Raw genomic sequence first — 8184 nt, forward strand, 5'->3', positions numbered from 1 at the left:
AAATCAGAGCCAATATTGTGTTCATCAAGCCAAAACAGCTGGAGTAATCGAACTTGATTTGCTGGCTGGAATGGTTTTGCAACTTTCTCCTGCCAGGCGGTGCTCTTCTGGTAATAGGCGCCTCTCCTAGCAGGCGCTCTTCGGTGGACAAGAGCCCTCCTCCCTGTCAGGCGCCAGTCTGGCAGCAGGCGCCCTACCCTGGCAGGCGCGTCGATGGACAGGAACGCTTCTCCATCCAAGCTTTCTTCTCCTGATAGGCGCTCCTCTTCCTTCAAGCCTTCTTCTCCGGCTGCTCCATTGGAGGAAGTTTCAGAGGATGAATCCCCCTAAGACGCTGGTATCTCAGACTACAAGAGACTGGCTGCTTAACTGGTTCAGGAGTTTGGAGACTCTCTTAGTCATGCTGCCCTCCTTCTCCTGGGTCCTTATGGGCGAGTACCAAGTCATCAAAACCCTCCTCTTTTTGTGTGAAGATGCGCCCTCGAGATTTCTATGAAGAAGGCTTTTAAGGGGTTTGGGAAGTAGATGCAGTCGAAGAAGGAAGCAGGCAAGACTGTTTTCTCTTTTCCTCCTTCTAGACTTTCGGGAAAGTCTGGTATTTGGTACAAGACCAAGGAACCGATGGGGTTGGGTCTCCCCTCATCGGCAGATGCTTGATTTTTCTTCTCTGGTGGACTCTTCCAGAAGGCTTTCTCTCCTTGCCCGGCGAAGGCCAGCGAGGAAGAAGGAATGTGTAAGCTGGACCATCTCCTCAAGGGCCTTTTTTGAGTTATGGAGGTTTTTAATTTTATGGATTGGTCTCTTGGGGCGTTGGCCAGGGAGGACGCAGGACCCCGAATTCTCAGCATGGATGACTTGTGTCAGCGTTTTGTCTTGTTTAGACAAAGCAGTGAGGGACGGATCTTCCAGCTCGCTGCCTTGTTTGGATCCGAATACTTAAGAAAAGATCGGTTTTCAGCTCCTTCCTCACTAAATCTGTGTCTCCTCTCCAGAGGTCCTCTCTGTTGTTTGCTCCAGCTGTCGTCCCATCTTTTTCCCAAAGAGACTGTTAAGGAGATTTCTTGCTCCATATATCGGAGAAGGCGACCCAGGATCTTCTTGCTCAGTCTTCCAAGAGGATGAGACCTGCTGTTCCTTTTGTCAAGAAGGAGAAGGTACCCTTTCAGGAGCCCTTTCGAGGGCCCTTCTTCAAGAGCCACTTTCCCGCGTCGAAGACCAGAGAGAAGAGGAAGGTCTTCCTCCCATCCAACAAAGAAGACCAAATGAGATGCAAGTACTCCAGACAACAGTGGGTGCCAGACTGCTGAGATTTGCGGAGTCTGGGCACAGAGAGAGGCGGACGACTGGTCCCTCTCTATTCTAAAGAAAGAATATCTCATCCCCTTCAGGGAGAGACCTCCTTAACAACAACTCCAAGGAGTTATCAGCCAGGTACAAGGATCCTGTCAGGAACCAGGCCCTTCTACAAGCAGTAGAACAGATGCTGGAGAAGGAAGCCATAGAGCCGGTTCAAGAGCTCCATTCCTAGGTTTTTACAATCGACTGTTTCTGGTGCCGAAATCTTCGGGGGGGTGGAGGCCGGTACTGGATGTAGGCGCCCTGAACTTCTTCGTTATCAGGACGGTGGGAACAGATGGGCAGAAAGAGAAGCATAAAGAAGTTCCGACTTCTGAATGGGCGTAACTTCTGAGTTATCCTGCCATCTCTGTTGCTGCACGGCGTGAAAAGCCTCTCGCTCGCAAGAGATGGTGGATAACCTCCAGCCGTGAAGACACAGGGAATGCACTGCCAGGTGGAACCGCTCTGCGTGAGGTTGAAGCAGAAGGTTAGGCCAGGGGGGGACCTCTCTCGGTGCCTCGGAGAGGAGAGCTAGCAGGTCCGGGTACCAAACGGCCTGGGGCCATTTGGGTGCCACCAAAGTCATTCTGAGATTCGGGGTGATCATCACTCGGCGAATCAGGCAGAAAGGGGGAAAGGCGTAAGCGTTGAGATTGACCCACGGGTGTTGGAACGCGTCCTCCGCAGCGGCCCATGGGTCCGGCACGACAGAACAGAAGACCAGGAGCTTTCTGTTGTGCCGGATGGGGAACAGAACGATGGCTGGACGCCCCCACACGTCAAACAGCCTTTCCGCTACTTCCTGATGGAGGAACCATTCGGTCCCTACCACCTGGCTCTGGCGGCTGAGCTTGTCTGCCGAGACATTCCTCTTGCCTGGAATGTACCTGGTTGACAGCTCTACCGAGTGAGCCACGGCCCACCTGCATTGTCAAGTGATGAAGCTGGTGGGACACCAATCCCCCCCTGCTTGTTGACATATGCCACTACTGTGGTATTGTCGCTCATCAGTACCACGGAGTGTCCCATCACTCGATCCTGGAACTCCTGGAGGGCCAGGAAGGCCGCCTTGAGTTCCAGGATGTTGATGTGAAGGTGCTTGTCATCTCGGTGCCACACTCCCAAAGTCAGCAACTCTTCCAGGTGTGCGCCCCATCCCTCGGTCGATGCGTCCGAGAACAGAAGCATGTCCAGAGGGGAAGTATGCAGGGATACTCCTATTAAGAGGTTCCTGTCGTCTAACCACCAGTGAAGGTCCTTTCTCACCTCCTCAGAAAGAGGGATGAGGAAGGACCAGGGGTCTTGGGACTGGGACCAATACTCCTTTAGTCTCAACTGGAGAGACCGCAGGTGAAGACGCCCGTGAGGTACTAGTTTCTCCAACGACAACAGGTGACCGATGACGACTTGCCATTGCCGTGCTGGTTGCTCCTGCCGTGACAGGAACAACTGTGCTGCCTGCCTGAACTTGCTGATACGAGAGTCTGAGGGAAAGACTTTCGCTGCCACCATATCTATCAGCATGCCCAGGTACTTTGTCCTCTGCTTGGGGGTGAGATCTGACTTCTCCAGATTTACCATGATCCCTAGATCCCGGCAAAACTCGAGGAGACGATCCCTGTCCTGTAGCAACTGCGGCGAGAGCTCACCAGGACTAGCCAGTCGTCAAGATACCTCAGTAGACGTATCCCGTGCGAGGGGGCCCAAGCTAACACGAGAGAGAATACTCGTGAACACCTGGGGAGCGGTCGAGCCGAAGCAAAGTGCCCTGAATTGGAAGACCGACTCCCGAGGACAAAGCAGAGGTACTTGCGAGGACGGATGGATGGGTATCTGGAAATACGCATCCCTCAAGTCCACCGTAAGCATGAAGTCGTTCTCCCTGATGGAGGCCAGCACAGTTTGTGCTGTTTCCATCATGAACCTAGTCTGGCGAACGAAACGGTTCAAGGGAGAGAGGTCTATGACCGGTCTCCATCCCCCTGAGGCCTTCTCTACGAGAAAGATCCAGCTGTAAAAGCCTGGAGACTGGTCCAACACGACTTCTACAGCACTCTTGCTCAGCATGGCCTGCACTTCTTGCTGTAGTGCGATGTCCTTCAACGAACCTGGAAGATATGTTTGGAGATGGACCGGAGTGTAGGTGAGGGGAGGCTGAGACTCGAAGGGTAGTAGATATCCCTCCCGAAGGACATCCACTATCCAGGTCTCGGCTCCGTGTCGCTGCCACGTTGCCCAATGGCTCGACAGGCACACCCCCACCTTCGGCAGCTTTTGGGGGGGAACGCCGCCCCTAGCGTTTCCCCTTCTTCTTCTTACCCTTACCCCCTTTACTGGCTTGGAACGAAGGCTGAAAAGGGCGGGAGTGACCCCCACTTCTCGAGGAAGAAGAAGGCTGGGTGTTTCCTCGGGACCCCTTCGAAGACTGGGACTTCTTAGGGGCCGAGGAAGTGCCAGCCTGGCCCGAAGACCTGGCTGCAGTGGGATGAGAAGACCCGGAGGTCTTGGTCACTGCCTGGTGAACAAGCCGGTTGCTGTCATCGGCACGGCGCTTGTCCACTGCGGCGTCCACCAACTCTCTAGGGAAGAGAGAGGAGGAACCCAGCAACGGTCCATTCCGCAGGGCGATAGCTGACTCGGGACCTACAGACCTGGCAAAGCCAGAGAGAACGGCGTCCCTCCGCTTTAGCACAAGGTTTGCCCACAGGTTTGCAGTCTGGTGGGCGAGGTAGGAAATAGCCCTACCCCCAGACTGGCACAGTCTCCCAAAGGCGGAGTCCTCCCCAGGTACGATAGCGCCTGAGGAAGCAGCTACCTTCGATACTGTGAATGACCACAGATCAAGCCAGGAGACTGCTTGGAAGGCCGCCATGGCGGTGGCTTCCAGGGTTGCAGCTTCTTGCTGAGAGAGGGATATGTTCTCTGCAGTCAGTTGCTGCAACGACAGACCCGGATCCAAACGAGTCATGTCCGGGTCAACCTGTTTGGTCAGCAACACCCCTTCCGCTGGTGCGTAGAAACGCTTCTGACGAGGCAGAGAAGGGGGAAGAAGCTTGTCCGAGCGGCTCGATCGAAGCGAACTGTCTTGCCCAGACACAAGACTGTTCACCTGATCGAGTACCCCCTCGGCAAGCGTGGACCACTGTAGCCCCACCAAAGCCTTGGGTTCCTTCTTGGGTCCCCAAAAGGATTCGAGGCGCGACGGACGATCCACAAACGAGGCCGTGGTCCCTTCCCGAGGTCATTGTGCTGACGAATCAGCTGATAACCTCTGAAAGTCAGCATCCTGAGAGGACCCCCAACCTTCCAGGTTGCGGTCCTCCCAAAGTCCTCTCCCGCAGGAGGGAGAACCTCAGCATACCACCGAGGACCTTTCTGAACTCGGGTGTCCCAAGGACCGAGCCAGGTGCATCCTGCAGTTAACTCTGAGGAGACCCCGAGTTCTTCCAGATTGGAGGGGAGGGGACAGGCGAGGAAGATCCTCCAACTAGAACCAGTCTGGGCCGCCCAACCAGCGGTGCAGGAGGGTGAACCGGAGCGTCAGCAGGCTGCGCCAGGGTCCCGAGCCAGGGATGGGGACTGGAACTGGGAGGAGGGCCGGGCTGGAACGCCAGGCAAGGAACAGAAGTCGTGGACAAGCCAGGGTCCAACTGGGGCAGCGAGTCACATACGGGTATTCTGACGTCACCAAGGCAGGCGGGCCAGTACTGGCCCGTGGAATGGAGCCACCTGGGAGTGCCAGCAGGAAGTGTCGAGGCACCTGCATGCCCTGCAACTGATACCGGCCCTGGCTGAGCAAACCCAACAGACATGGTCTCCTTGACCGGGGTCGTAGTGGCTGTCGCTGGCCTTGCCGGAAGTTTCTTAGTCGCAGAACTGGAGCGGGGGCAGTGGCCAATCCTCCAGTGACGTTCCTGATCCAGGTCAGGCCCAGGTGTAGCCAGGTTGAGCTTGGAATCAAGCCTTCTTCTTCATCCAGCCCGGAGACCTGAAGAAGAGAGTCGGGTTTCTCCCAGATGACAGGAAGCTTCCACTTCTTCTTCTTCACCATCTGAGGAAAAAGATCCGGAATGGGAAGAGGACTGCAGAGAGGATGTCCTCTTCAACTTCTTCTTCTTCGCTCTTCCACAAACGAAGAAACGAAGAGAGGAAGGGGAGGGGGAGTCCTCACCCAGGGTCAGAGGGGCAGCGAGTCAACAGCAGAAAGTTGGCCGGGAGGGAGAAACGAGCCCAACACATGGGCAACACCACTGAGCAGTCCTAGGACATGGTGGCGGCCATGTTTCGTTGCCCTGGACGACTCCTCCAGTGGCCAGGTAGGCTTACTGGAAACGGTAACGGTTCCTCCCTGAAGCTGGAGAGTACAGGAAGCCTCCAACTTTCCCAAGAGGATGTCCCAGCCAACTGTTCAGCAGGAGGACCAAGAACAACACTCAGGGAGAAACCAGTCTACAAGGGTCGCCAGAAATGCCAGTGAAGGCACATGCCCCTGCAAGATGTACAGAGGACGTGTGGGTCCGCATGCCGACTCTACAGACCTGACAGTCGTGAGTTAGACTAAAAGAGTTACACTTTTTACCCCCTACCCCAGGACACACACGCTGGGGATAGGAAGGTTTGGATGGTTTCTCCATAACAAAGCAAAATAGAGTAAATTTCCCACCAATTAAGCAGAAAAGAAAGCTGTCAGGCAGAGAGCGGCGAAGAACAACATCCGTGCACTACGACGGCCGAAAGCAAATTGGAATGTTTACATCCGGGCAGGCGGTATTCCCGCCTCCCGGACAGTAGTTAACAGCCTAACCACCTTGTTTGAAGTTCAACGGCCGTTTCCAGCCTGGTCTTCACCCAATCGCTCCCCGCCCCTGGTCTTCACCCGATCGCTCCCCGCCCCTGGTCTTCACCCGATCGCTCCCCGCCCCTGGTCTTCACCCAATCGCTCCCCACCCCTGGTCTTCACCCGATCGCTCCCGCCCTGGTCTTCACCCCCCTGGTCTTCACCCGCGCTCCCGCCCTGGTCTTCACCCGATCGCTCCCGCCCCTGGTCTTCACCCGATGCGCTCCCGCCCCTGGTCTTCACCCTCGCTCCCGCTCCTGGTCTTCACCCGACGACCCCACTGGGGATGGTCTTACGAGCCCGAAGAGGGCGAAGGAGAGAGATCTACTAAAGGGGAGAAGGAAGAACCTACAGGAAGAGAAAAAAGGACGGAGGGGAGGCCACCAAGGGCGCCGTGGAAGCGGAACTTACAGACGGCGCCAGCAACCTCCCACCCGGCCCACAGTTCTCCAAGTGCAGGCGGCGAGCATTACTCAGCAAAAGTAGGAAGAAATTAGTGATGGCCCTTATACACGGAGGGCAGAACCCCAAGAAGGGAACGGACTCTTACGTCCCGATGAATATAGGGGAGTGAAGACATTACGTCCCAAACTATATCTCCAAATGCACAGGGGCGCCTTCAGTATTTACGTAAAGGGCTGCTGGAAGAGAAGCATTATCACTCTGTTATGCTTCTCCAATTACGCCTTGGCTGTCAAACCCAAGACACAGGCAGGGAACGACAGCTTATGCAAGGTTATCAAAAATCGTGGGTTTGTATTAATAAATATGAAACACACATATATATAAACAAAAATACATTAAGATCCCACTGGGATACTAAGAGCTTGACGACAGTCAGGCGGAGAGAGAGAACGAAAAACCTGTCAGCAAGGCATGATGGCCAAAAACAAACTGGAATGTTTACATCCGGGCAGGCGGGTATTCCTGCCTGGGTATTCCCGCCTACCTGGCGGTAGTTACTGCCTAACCACCTTGCTCAAGACTTTAACGGCCGTTTCCAGCCTACGCCTCAAAGTAATTCCTAATGTAATGGACTGGGTTACTGCAGTTTGTATATCGTGTTGGAACAATTACGGGTAATTCTTTACAAAAGGTCCGCATCAATATTTGGTGTTTGACCTTATTAAAATAATACAAAACCCCTTAACATGTACAGTAACTTAACACAACCACCTAACCTAACCTAGGGCACCGTGCCCCTACCTAGGCCTAGCGGGAGGGGCTTCGCCCCCCCTGCGACCCCCCCTTAAGGGCACAACACAACACATCAAACAAACCCCAAATATTGATGCGGACCTTTTGTAAAGAATTACGCAATTACGAAATGCTGGCATACTTCCGACAGTGTGATGTCCTGACCTAACAAGAACTTACCTTCCTAACCTGACTTCCGGGTATCGGGCCCTGACCTGGCCGGGGGGGATGGGGCTTTGCCCCCATGGGCCCCTAACATCGGGCACATGGCGTAGGCTGTGCTAAGATACGGTCTGGACCTTTGTAGTAGGCTAATAAGCCTACAAGTCTCCCTATTCTGCACTACCCTTAATAACTTACCTTAGTTGGTTATCTTATACTATGTTCCTGTTAATTTTAAAAGACAGAGAACCATTCCATTTCATAAATCCTCCGTATCAAATGACAACAAAGATTATGAAATTACTTGCCGTAATTCGACGAGCGAACAACCCATTACGTTAGAGGGAACTGTGGTACAGCCACAGGCAGTTCAACGTGCGGAGCAGTAGTAGTAGTATTATTAGGCAGGAATTACCTATGAAACGCCTCCTTTGCTTTTTCTATTCCTCCTCTGTGTTTTTAAATTTTATTGTCTTTGAAATGTCATACATCTTTTATAATATCCTTCCTATTTACAATTTACTCTTTCGATAGACCTACAAATAGAAGGATGGCAGCTATCAATTGCGCTTTATTTTCTTGATATGGCTGCTGCACGAATCTATATTTCTAATGTCAATGTATGCTGGGCAGTCAAGTAATAAATGCTC

The 8184-nt window shown here is 53.6% G+C and overlaps 1 protein-coding gene across 5 annotated transcripts in view; it reads right to left on the reverse strand.

The window, feature by feature from the left end:
* Positions 1 to 7940, reverse strand: part of LOC136844855 (uncharacterized) — an 855665-nt gene extending 847725 nt beyond the window's left edge. For 4 of the 5 annotated variants that reach the window (XM_067114093.1, XM_067114090.1, XM_067114094.1 and 1 more), the window contains exon 1: positions 7843 to 7940. The gene's annotated coding sequence lies outside the window, so the exon portion shown is untranslated. Of the gene's footprint in view, positions 1 to 7732 lie in introns of all 5 variants that reach the window. The other variant, XM_067114092.1, reaches the window with a different exon arrangement.
* Positions 7941 to 8184: the final 244 nt, after the last annotated feature.

The sequence above is a fragment of the Macrobrachium rosenbergii genome, chromosome 13, assembly GCF_040412425.1.
Source record: "Macrobrachium rosenbergii isolate ZJJX-2024 chromosome 13, ASM4041242v1, whole genome shotgun sequence".
In the NCBI taxonomy this organism is placed as follows: Eukaryota; Metazoa; Arthropoda; class Malacostraca; order Decapoda; family Palaemonidae; genus Macrobrachium; species Macrobrachium rosenbergii.